The following is a 12,440-nucleotide window of genomic DNA, read 5'->3' on the forward strand; positions in this document are numbered from 1 at the left end:
TGTTGACAAAGTGACCAATAATAAAAGTTCCAAGCCTATTTGACCATTTAATAATTGCTGCTGGAATGCATTGCCATTGAAGTTGACAAAGGCGGTGCTGCATTTTGCTTACAAGCGGCATACTCGGTGTTTATACAGTGCAAATATGGATAATTGGGCTGAGCCTTGCATTTTTATATAAAATATTTTAAATTACAGATTTACCAGCGAAGTCGGAGAGTGAAGTTTTTGTGAGAATAAGTTCGTATATCTACTGTTTTGCAATTCTAACTAGCACTGTGCTATTTCTATTTTGTATCACATGTTCTAAACTGTAGTTCTCTTCGCTCTTCATCTAACATTCATTGCAAATGCTGTTTGCCAATTAAATTCTATTTAAAACTTTTGCTCAAATAATTTAGCTGACGCCAGTTTCAACTCTTATGTGTAAAAACGTACTAATATTTATATAAATTAAGCAATTGTATAACGCGAATGGTGTATTTCAAATGTTTATTTAAGCTGAAGTTTAATTGCATTCAATTAAAGGTTTATATGCGCTTCACTGCTGCACTTAATTGCCATTTATATAGGTACTAATGCATGTATATAATCTTTTCTATGGAAAGTGAAAAGTATAATATATTAATGTGTATATATACATTGAGTGAAAGGTAAATAAAATTCTTTTGTTATATGTCAGTGAACCTTGGCGGTTTTCCGAATTTATATTTGAAAAAATAATCATAGAATAAAAATACAATTTAAAACGCGTAAGGAATGCTTAAGTTCGGGTGTAACCAAACATTTTATACTCTCGTAATTTATTTATTTAATTTTATTAATATAATACATATTTGACCCGACATATCCGACATAAACTCCATTAGAAAACGAAAATCAGTATATATAGTATATGGGGGCTGGCTAATTCATGGACCTAATTCAACTCTTTTTGCCACTGAGCCATACTATTAGTAAAAAGAGTCCCTCTGAACTACATTCAAATATTTGAGAGACTTACCTATACTTTCGTTAAAAAATGTATTAGAAGTACCGAGGTCCTCATGTTCGATATAAGGGTCCTTGACAACTTATGGGCCGATTTCGACGATTTTTAAAAGGGCGATGCCACACTATAAATGCAGTATTTATGCAAAGTTCTGTTCCGATATCTTCACTAGTGCTTACTTTATATATTGTAAAGTAAACGATTCAGATCGGCTTCAAAGTTATGGAATATTGCAAGAAGCCGTGGTTGTGAACCGATTTTCACGACATATCAGCTTCCCAGGAATATATTATGAACTAATTTTATTAAAATTGGTCGAGCAGTTTCGGAGATATGGTTTTTGACCCATAAATGGGCGGAGCTACGACGATTTAAAATTTTGTATCCCATTTTGAGTGCAGCTCTTCTCTTCTAACCTTTGTATGTAAGGTGGGCGTGGTTATAATTCGATTTTCTCCATTTTTGGATTGTATAAGAAAGTTCCTGAAGGTAACGACTCTTGAGAGCCATTTTATGCGCGTTGCAGTTGGTTTTAAAATAATTCCTAACATTTTGGAAAACCTTTATGTAAAATTAGCTCAATTTTAACTGGAATCGGATTAGTCGGGTGAGGTGATTGTTATTGAGTTACATTAAGTCGTTTATTACTATTGCAATAGTAATATTATGCAATAGTCCTACAGGTTTCCAAAACATTTTAGGGATATTTCCATAAAATCTTGCTCCAAAACCGTCACAGAAGTACAAGGGAGGTGCAGGAAAATTTCTACTATAACCGCAAAATACTATGAAATATTTTAAAATTTTATTTCCATGGAAAAATAAAACAGAAAAGATCAATTTTGGAGATGCGGGGCATCGATCCCCGTACCTCTCACATGCTAAGCGAGCGCTCTACCATCTGAGCTACATCCCCGTTATAAATACCCGGAATTACCTTGCTAACGCTATTTTCGAAACGAATGTCAAATTTTACGAAAATACAAAGCATATACCGTTACTAATTTGCATTGTGATTGTACACTCAATTAAAATGCAAGTAATGCAACACAAACGCGACCGTGAGCCAGCTTACATACAAAAACATGCGCATCATGTATATGCTATTTATAAACGAAATCTAATTCAATATAACAATTTCTTCTTCATTTTGTATTTATTTATTTTTAACAAAAAGTATTTTTCATCCAATTTAATATATTTTTTTACATTTGATATGAATTAGTTCACTGTGTCTAATTTATTGATGAACATGTTGCTAAACATGCCCTCACTGACTTTCTCTGCTTATTTGTGGCTAATGTGTAGAAGAGTTAGCAAATACTGTGACTAGGTTTGTGTCTTTGGTTGATAATAGTCTGGAGCGAAACCACTCAGAGACTTGTGCACTTTTAATTTTTCGAGGTGAGATTTTCAGTTGTGTTTGAGGTGAAAAATAAATTAATTAGAAACGGATGGTGTTCATGGAAGATAAATGTGTGATATTTTATATAAGTACCTTTATACTATAGTACTTTTGAAACAGTTCGGAATTCTTTATATTTCTTAGAAAACTAAGTGTTTATTGTTGATTAATTGAGAATTAACAATATTTATTATTTTGTTTATTTAAAGTATTTGAGGAAACACATAAAATTATATTATTATAATTTAAATTTTATAATTTAAATTATGTGTATTTTAATGAGAAAATACATAAAGGATTTAAATGCAACAGTTCCAAAAAAGCTACACCATCAATTAAAATTTTTCAAAACTATATATTTAACTACATTTCTTCACCAAATGAGATCACTAAAACATTCCCCTTAAATTTTCTATTTTTTTTTCTTACAAAAGCCAGATTCTTTCTTCAAAATCACTTAACAAATGAACTTGGTTAATAGATAATATCTGCAATTAGGCGTCTGCCACCACTTAGTTACATATTTCTACAGACACCCACAACCATACATATTTATTTAGCATCAATGAGGGCTCTGAGCAATTTACCACAATTCAACCCCAAAGTTATTCGGAGGCGCATAAATCACTTTTCACTGCAACAACACCGATGACCACGCTGATATCACAGGCTAATAGCGTTGGCACGAGCTTGGAGAGCAAAAAGAAAAATATTTTTTCGGCAACAAATACAAACACATGAACATAAGCGACCACAAGTGTGAATTTTTTCCACATTAAATTTCCAAGGCGAAGAATTGCAGTGCTGTAGATACCAAAATGCAGAAAATAATAAAAAATGTTTTCTTTGTTTTATGTCGAAAAAAGTGCGGCGCCGAAACGCTGCCAAAAAGCATTGGTCACATAATCGGTTTGCCACTGCAGCTAAAAGCAAAAACCGCCAACACAATGTGGACTTTGGCTGTCAAAGCTGGCAATGCGGCCAACCGATGCATAGGCCTGCTGTGCTATAGTGTGTGTGTGTGGGTGTTTAAAAAGATGCAGTGGTGAGTAAAAATATCTCGTCTTGCATCTTAGAAGCACAAACGCAAATCAGTTTATTTTACATTTTTAGTTTTAAAATTCATATTTTTTTCGATTTTCGAGTTGAATCCACTTTCACTATGTTTCTTTGGGAATTCGTTGACTATATTTAATTTGTTATTAATAATTCTTAAAAATCATAAAATTTACAAGTTCTGCATTTATTTTTCTCTTCACTGTACTTACCTTCATATGCGTGACTTTGTATTAGTTGTTTTTTTATATCTGCTGCTGTGTCTACTTGCCCATGTTGCACGTTCTTCGTGGCGGCGTTAACATATTTCACCGCCAAGTGGCCTACACTGTTGCCGCAAACTAAAAATAGCCACAGCAACTCACTGAGAATACTAAATAAACTGCGAGATATGACATTTTCACTTGTTGAACAACGGTAAATAATGCTAATACAGGTAAAAGCATATGAAAAGGAATATATATGTATATATGATATAACGAACCATAACATAAGAACTTTAAAATATATTTTTTAAAATATATGTCCTAACAGATTCAAGAAAAATATTTAAATTGTTTAACCCTTAAATGCATGGCATACCATATATGGTACATGTGATTTAAGGCAATTAAGGCTTCGTAATTCGATCAAATTAATCTGTATCGCAGTTTGGTTTACTCATAGTAGGTTACATAGATGCTAACCGTTATTTAAAAATGACAGCTTTCAGAAGAAGTGGTCGGAAGTCTCCATTTTGTAGCTCACTGCATGCATTTAAGGGTTAAGTTCTTCAGAGAGGATTTCAAGATATTCTTATTACCTTCATATTTTGCTAATCTTTAGGTTTAAAACCTATACCTAGAAAGCCTCTGAGTAAATATGGAAAGCTTGTTCAAAAATCCAACTTAAGAGAGGATTTTAAGAGATAATTAAATATTAACCTATTTTTATTATTTTATTATAAATTTAATGTGATATCATTATTCTTAAGTATTCTTTAGCACTCCCCAATCGCGCTCTTTTATATCCATTTAATATTTCCCATCATTTCCAACCACTTGGCAACAGTCATACTCGATTTCTTGTTTCCTTTACCTACGATAAGCTATCCTTATCCGTTAGGTATTTGCCGCCGCTAGTACCGCTGCTTGCACAATGGGTGGTGTTCTGGCAACGCCTTCACTCCGGTTGTGTGCACTTAAAGTATCGCAAATACTATTTACTTGCAACACTATAGTAACGGTATCGTTGTCTGTCTATCTCGCAGTCTATGCGATACCAATACATTTATACCACTTTAATGTTGTTGTTGTTGTTGTTATGGTTGTAATTGTCTTCATCTTCATGGCAGTTTTATGCGCATATTTAACATGCTGCAAATTTATGGTTCGAGCGTTGGCTACAGCGTGAGTAGGTGTTACTCGCTATAAATGTTGCAACATTGCTGTTGGCATGCAAATGTTGCAAATACCAGCCAATACAAATAGCGGAATACAAACAGTGAATGTTGCAAATACTAATTTCTCTATTTTTATTATGATTTTGTCGTCTATCTTGCTTTTTTGTTATCATAAAATTCAAATTAGACTAGCGTTGAATAGACGCTACATTCTTTAGTTGTTGTTTTTTGTTAGTGAAGTTGGTTTTTAATGACTATAGTAGCACAGAATGTGAATAATACAAGGAGAAGAAGGATTTACGAATTCTTGTGGAATTTACATATTTTATTAATCTCTTGATTATTTTAGGTTATGTTGAATTTTAGAAAAAATATTACTTTCAGCTGTGATAAAATTGGTTTTCTGATAGACTCCTGATTTACTGAAAGTGATTGCTTTATACATATAATTATGTAAAGAGAACCCACCAGGACCACTTCAAAGCCACAGAACTTCACCAAAATATGTCCGAAACATTGTTTCGACTGCTCATTACAAATATCAAACAAATTAAACGAAATCAAAAGAAATCTATTTTAAATGCAATACATCTTTGATTGATATTTTCCTACAAAAATTGGTCCTTCCATACAACACTTGGGTTATACTCAGCGAAAAGTTTGTTAGTTGAATGGACTTAAGTGTTCTGATTAGTGATAACTGCCCCCGAAACAATGAGCATAAACTGTAAAATATTACTCTGAAGGAAATGTAAATGATAATACCAACAATTCAGTATTTGCATTCGTATTTCATTTCCAAACGGCCTTTCATTTCACAGTGAAACTGGACACTTAAGAAAACATTACAGGTGGATTACTGGAAAAAAGATGAGTTTTCTTATCAGGGTCCATTCTGGTTACGTAACCGAACAGTTGTACAGCTCGGTCTGCCTTCGAAGACGATAAACATCCGAATTCAATTTACGTGATCGTCATACAAGGCCTAGTCTATTTTCCTTTAATTCAACTACTCGATAATTATCTATTATAATCGTCTACTAGTCGACCGTCGTACTGTTGATTTCGTTAAGGGGGTGGTAACAAGAATGTGAGAGATCGAACGATCGAACTTAATCGTTCCTTTTTTAGTACATATAGTTAACTCGAATCGTCATAATCCAGAAAAAACTTCAAGTTAGAGATACTTCCGAGTTACGGAAGTTAATTTGTATGAAATTTGAATTCTATTGCCAATTCAACAGTTGGAATTATGGAGATGCGAGGTTGGAATTTCGACTGCAGTTATTTACAGATTTCATGCACTTACATAAAAACATAAATATTTACATACATATGTACACATGTAGTCTCCACTAATAATCGCCCCTAACAAATTCATTGTATCAATCAAGCTTCAATCGAAATGAGAGAAACATATGAAATCTCAAGGGTGAGAGGTCAAGCAGCGACTCAATTAAAATTGTATACGACAATCATAAAAATATTTTTGCTTAATTGAAAAGCCTGATGAATTTGTATGGGCGCCAAGCGCATTGTGAGCGATCAGCAGTTGGCGTTACATACATATCTTCCATATATATATACACTTCTGTCTGTATGTAAATATGTAGGTATTACACATGTTAATATTGTTAGCTTAAGTAGAAAACTCATGCTATCGGCAGCAAAAGGGTCGTAAGTCAAAAATTGTTGAGTAGCTGCTGAATGCTTGCTGACTGCTGATCGCCATACGATACAACAAAAACAAAAACAAGTAGCAAGCAAGACACTCACTGCAGCGACTCGAGCACTCAACGCGACACTCCAAGCCACTCAACGACACTACACTCGGCTATTGCACTCATGCTGACAACAACAACAACAATGCAAAACAAGACTACTTACAAATTTCACTGACTACTGAAGCAAATTTCTATATGTAAATGTGTAAGCGCACAAAGGCCAGGCACAAGCGCGCAGTTGTTGTGAGTAAAGCCGAAAGAATTCAATAAAAAGGCGAAAGAGTCAATAAAAAAGAACATGAAAAGCGAAAACGTCAACGAAAGACAAAGCAAAACAAGAGAAGCGACAAAAAACATAAACAAACCAAAAGACAAACAAGCACACACACACACACAGCCACAGAAATGTGTACGGTAAGTGACTGACTGATCAGCGAAGCGCGGCAACAAGTAGCGGCAGCGCCGACAGCGTCTACGGCGCAGTTAGCGTCGTACAGCGACCGCATGTGATGTGAGTACAGGCTGGAACTGCTTGGGAAGCATGAAAAAAACCGGCACAAAGGAAAGGCCAACAACAACAACAAACACCAGCAACATGACTCAACGCCGCGTTGTTGACTGAGAACTGTAGCAACATGTGGCGCGAGTGTGTTGAGTTTATTTGTGTTCACACACACACACGCACGTGCGCTGGCTGCTTGTAATGTGTGTGTGTGCGTGCGTTGCGCTGCCGCTTGCCACAGTCAACGCGCTGCTGCTTGGCCAATACGCGCACATTACGCTCGAGTTCAGTCAGTCATTCAGTCAGACAGTTTTCATTCGCTTTCAGTGGCGTTCGGTTCGCTTCAGTCGCAATTACACACAGTGCTAGGTAGGCCTAGACCGTCGGTGGCGCATTGTTTATTGTCGTTGTTGTACATATATACGCGTGTGGCGTCGTGCATTGGAGCTGAAGAAGCTTGACAGCAATTTTGAGTGCCGGTAAAAATATATATTTCGTACATATGCGAATGTGTTTATGTTAAAGTTTTTTAAATAAAAACACAACAACAACAACAAGAAAGTGCACTAATAATAAACAAGAAACGCACAAACGCGTGCAAAATACCAAATTAATGTCGTGAATTCCTCAGTGTGAAATGTGAAAATAAATAGAAAAATGTCACGCAGTCGCCTCATTTCAATACGCAACGAAACTCAAATTGCTGCCTATTTATGAGACAAAACAGAAAAAACACAACAGCAACAATAAAAACACAAAAAATGCATGCCGCACGCAAATGTCGTGCGCATTTTATTAATAAAGCGCACAGCAAGTGAGTGAGTGCGTTGCAGGCGACAGGAAGTTGGCATTTAGCTAAACTGCATGGAAATTGTTTTGCGCACGTCTGTACATACATACATATATACATACATATGTATGTAAATATGTGTTTATGTAAGACGCATTGATTTTTGCATGTGAAATTAGCAGAAATTGTGTTAAAATCGTAAAACGATCGTAAACCGTTGGCGGAGTGCGGAATTTTAAATAATGTCTCTGAGATACAAAAGTATCTTTTTGTAAAAAAAATGTGTGTTATATTCCCTAGAAAGCTGATGTGGGTTTGATTTCGAAATGCATGCGCCAGTGATTGATTGCAAATTAGAAATTACAAATATATAAACAGTAAAATTATTATAAAAGTTTATAAATAACTAAGGGACCCGACAAACGTCGGGTCTGAAATTATGATATTAAAACAAGGATTTTTTGTTGTGTTGGAAAAAATGGAATTAATAGCTGTCAGCTTTTGTGGGTGACAGACGGCAGCAAAGCGAGTTATAAACTCCCATAACAGCTGATTGACAATAATATTTCCATTTTGGTGAAATAAAATTGGATAGAAAGCAAAATACGTTATTAATAGAACTTCCATTTTAGAAAAAATTAGCATGCTAATGTTTTTGTTTATATTTAATTGAAAAACAGCTGTCAGTATTGCATATGTTTATTCACAATAGATAAAAAGCGGCCATGTTTAACAATGTTGCCAACGAAAATGCCACGAACTCCCACTAACTCTCTAAAACTTTGAGGATTAAATGGGAGTTAGCAAACGGAGTTAACTGAGATAACTCTCGAATTAACCCCGATTAAAGCAGTTATTCCGAACGAGTTCACCTTGTTGTTGCTTTCACGTGTAAAATTTTTGACAGGCGAGCAGCGCCCAAAGATATCGAGCAGAGAAGTCACCAATCAATTACAGCTTTTATATAATTGGATTGAAGATTTGGTACACCGACAGTAGCGACATCCAATAATAAAGCATTTCCCAATCGAAAACAATTGTATACACCTTAACGCGGTTTCTATACAGTAACAATGGCGCTATCTATTTTTGGCGAGAATAAAACATTGACAAATTTTACATTTTATTTTACATTATATTTTACAAATTTAAAACTAATTAGATGCACTATTTAAATTGGACCGAATGGTGACTACAAACCATTGTCGAATCCAGTTGAAGACACACAAAAAAATTCATTCAAATCGGTCCAGCCGTTTAGGAGGAGTTTAGAGACATATACACGTACGGACGAATTTTATATAACTATGAAGATTAACAATATCAGTTCTTTGGGATTTGTTCATAGAGGTCACAGTCTACTGAAAAGTTTTTTACTTCTCTATAGATAGATCTGAAATACATATTTATGTGTCTTAGTGATCACTGAAACACATTTGTTTAGTTCAAGTTTATTTTTTTCACCTAGTAGGTTCTATTGGCTACCATTTGCGCCATTGGTAGCGAACTTAGCGTTCACCAGGAGCGCGACAATCCCATGAGTTCTGCATACGGGAAAGTGAGCGAGGCTACTTTTCTGCAATTCTTCTATAATTAATATAGAATATGCTACCAAATGCTAACTTTATTTTTCCAAAAATGTTTCTTTGAGATACAAACTTTTTTAACAAATTTAAGAAACCCGATTGTAAACCATTCTAATATTTTCAGTTTAACAGCAATTTGACGAAAATATCTTTGAGATACAAAAGTATCTTTCATATAAAGTAGCTACTTATGAAGTTTTAATCTACAAAACATTTTATGTTTTACTTCTGAATTATTTTAAACGTAGAGAAATGCACATACCAACACTTTCTATGTAATCTCTAACTGTTGATAACTGTCTACATTTAGCCACACTTAGGAAATTAGCGAATCGAACAACTGGTATAAAACGTATAGACTTGTATAATCAAATTCAAAAGTATTTGTTTGCCTAAAAAAAAATCCAAAATATTATCAAATCAATTTGTTAGTGCAGTACAATATTTATTTTGAAATAAATAATACAATTTTTTTTTGTCGTAAAAAACATTGGCTTTATGTATATTCAAATCAATTTGGGTTGTGTAGTAACACACACTCTCTCATGCATGAAAATCACTGGAGTGCAGCATTCAATCAAACCAGCGCATTTCACACATATACATATACAAATGTATGTATGCCACAAAAAGCCAGCAACAACAATTATTGTGAAAATACTAAATACAACAAAGTGCTAAAAATTTACAACGAACTGTAACAATTTTCACATGTGAAGAGACGCCTTTGCCAGTGCACATGTGTACGCCAAAGTGGTGTTGCAAAATGTTTATAAACATTTTGTTGTTGCTTTTTCTGTAAGCTCAGCCGACTTAAGTGCGCTGCCATTAACGATTTACACGCACACACACAGCCAATCGTTGGTTGGCGGTTTTTCATCAAAAATATGCAAATTTCCAAGTGCTTAAGTACTAAAGTAAACACACACACACGCATACAACTGTGTGTATGTATGCATAAACATACTCGTATATCATATATCAACAAAGTGTAAGGTACTTACAGCAACTAATTTTGGTTTCGTGTACATTGCAGAAGTGTTAAAAATCAACAAGCAAAAGTAAAAAAAAAAATATAAAAATTTCTTCACTTATTTTGCCACACATTCAGTGCCAAGTTCATTGTTTGGTGTTGCACACATGAAAAAATATTCAGTGAGCTTAAGTGTTGTTTGTTTTTTGTGTAGAATAAAAGTAGAAATGGCAAATATAAATATTTGTATATCACATTACAAAAACAAGGTCAGCGAATTACTGCGCATTTAATTTACTTAACATTTGCCGACTGTGAGTGTGTGGGTAATTTTTTTTTGTTTTTATTGTTTTGGTTTGGTGGCCAACATGAGCAGCTGTGAAAAGTCAACGAGTCGCCAAACTTTATTGGCGTTTATTGGTCTGAGCTCGTGTTACACTTTATGAGCTTTAAATGAAAATCGTGAAAAAAATAAATTTAATTTACAAAATAGACAAACAAAAACATTTATTTATTAATAAAACTTAATGAAAGCATAAAAAAAATATAAAATAATTTATTAAATAAAATATTATAACAAAAAAATTATAGAAAATATTTTAAGTGTTTATCTACGCTTAACTGGTGTATCTGTGTAAATATGTTGTTCAATTATGTTCAATTAAATTGATTTCAAACAAAATATTTTTTATACAAATTTAACTCATTACTTAACTTACAATATTTAAATATGAAGAATTACATTTTTCGCAAACAACTTTAAACATTATTTGAAACGCCTATTTTACTTCAAGTAATTAAAGAAAAATATTCTGAACAATACAAAGACTTTATTAAACCGTTAATCATCAACATTTTCTCTTTATTGTTGGTATTATTAAAATTATTATATTTTTATCGCTATCCTTAGGTGCTCTTTGTCAAGTGATAGCCACAGCAAGCTGCCTTAAATATTTGCGTCACAAATAACTTTTCAATTTTCTTCTATGAATTCTCCGATGAACTTGGATGCTTTTACGTAATTTTAACTTTTCTACGTTGCATAAATCTAGTCATGAAGCATTTTACAAATACTTTAAAAAATATTTCTAGCTGCTTTTGAAAATCATTGCGATAAGCATGAGAACATAAATGTCCACAAAGAATAGTGAATCACAAATATCCACTACTGAAACCAGTAAGAACTTGGAAGTATCACCTCTCAACAGTTTTTCAGAGAATGCTTAAACCTTTAGTTACAGTTGTTATGTATAGAATTGGTAGTCACAAGAAGTCAGATGCTATGGATTAACATGAAAAGTTCCGACATATATTCCATTTCATCAACTACGAAACCTCAGAACCTTTACTAAATCCCTTCAATTAAGCGTTGATTTGAATGTACGATCAAAATCACGCAGTGACTTGAATCACTTCAGCTCGGAAACTATTCTATATACATAACTATAAAAGCTTGTCCCCAGACATGGTTAATTAATCACGCACACTCTACGCATGTGTGCGTACAAAATATATTGCCGCAATATTTACATACAAACAAATTCCAGGCCAGTTGAACTTTATGACCACAAGCGCGCTGCACTGTTGGCTACTGCTGTTTTGGATTTTTTCCTTTTGCATGTTTACCTTTGTTTCCGGTTTGACGAGTTCTTTGTCCAGCCACGGCGGCTAAGAGCAACGATAATGCTTACCTCATCGGTGTCGCTGTTGAAGGTCGTTCATCGTGCAACAAGTAACAAAGCACAAAGAAGACAAGCAACTGGCTTAGCAATAACAATAACAACGGCGTTGCGCTTGGGAGATGCCCAAAATTGGTTGCAACATGCTGAACTAGTGTTACATGTTGCACGTTGCAAGTACAACGGTGACAGCAATTGTTCTCTGCAGTTGTTGCTTAGCTTGCGAATTGGCTATATTTGGAGCTATTAGCAGTTTGTCTAGCTGAAAGTGGAGAAGGTATGCCGTAAATAGTCGGTGATAACATTTGTTATGACTCTGAAACTCCTTTGCCAGTTATGCGGTAATTAATATG

The 12,440-nt window shown here is 34.2% G+C and overlaps 1 protein-coding gene and 1 non-coding gene across 12 annotated transcripts in view; one reads left to right on the top strand and one right to left on the bottom strand.

Moving 5' to 3' along the window:
- Window positions 1–12,440, top strand: part of LOC105213669 (dystrophin, isoforms A/C/F/G/H) — a 397,492-nt gene that overhangs the window by 291,724 nt on the left and 93,328 nt on the right. The gene's annotated exons all lie outside the window — the stretch shown is intronic.
- On the bottom strand, window positions 1,835–1,907 carry Trnaa-agc (transfer RNA alanine (anticodon AGC)). Its single transcript has one exon. It is a non-coding gene; the product is annotated as a tRNA-Ala (tRNA).

This window comes from Zeugodacus cucurbitae, chromosome 2, assembly GCF_028554725.1.
Source record: "Zeugodacus cucurbitae isolate PBARC_wt_2022May chromosome 2, idZeuCucr1.2, whole genome shotgun sequence".
NCBI classification, from domain to species: domain Eukaryota; kingdom Metazoa; phylum Arthropoda; class Insecta; order Diptera; family Tephritidae; genus Zeugodacus; species Zeugodacus cucurbitae.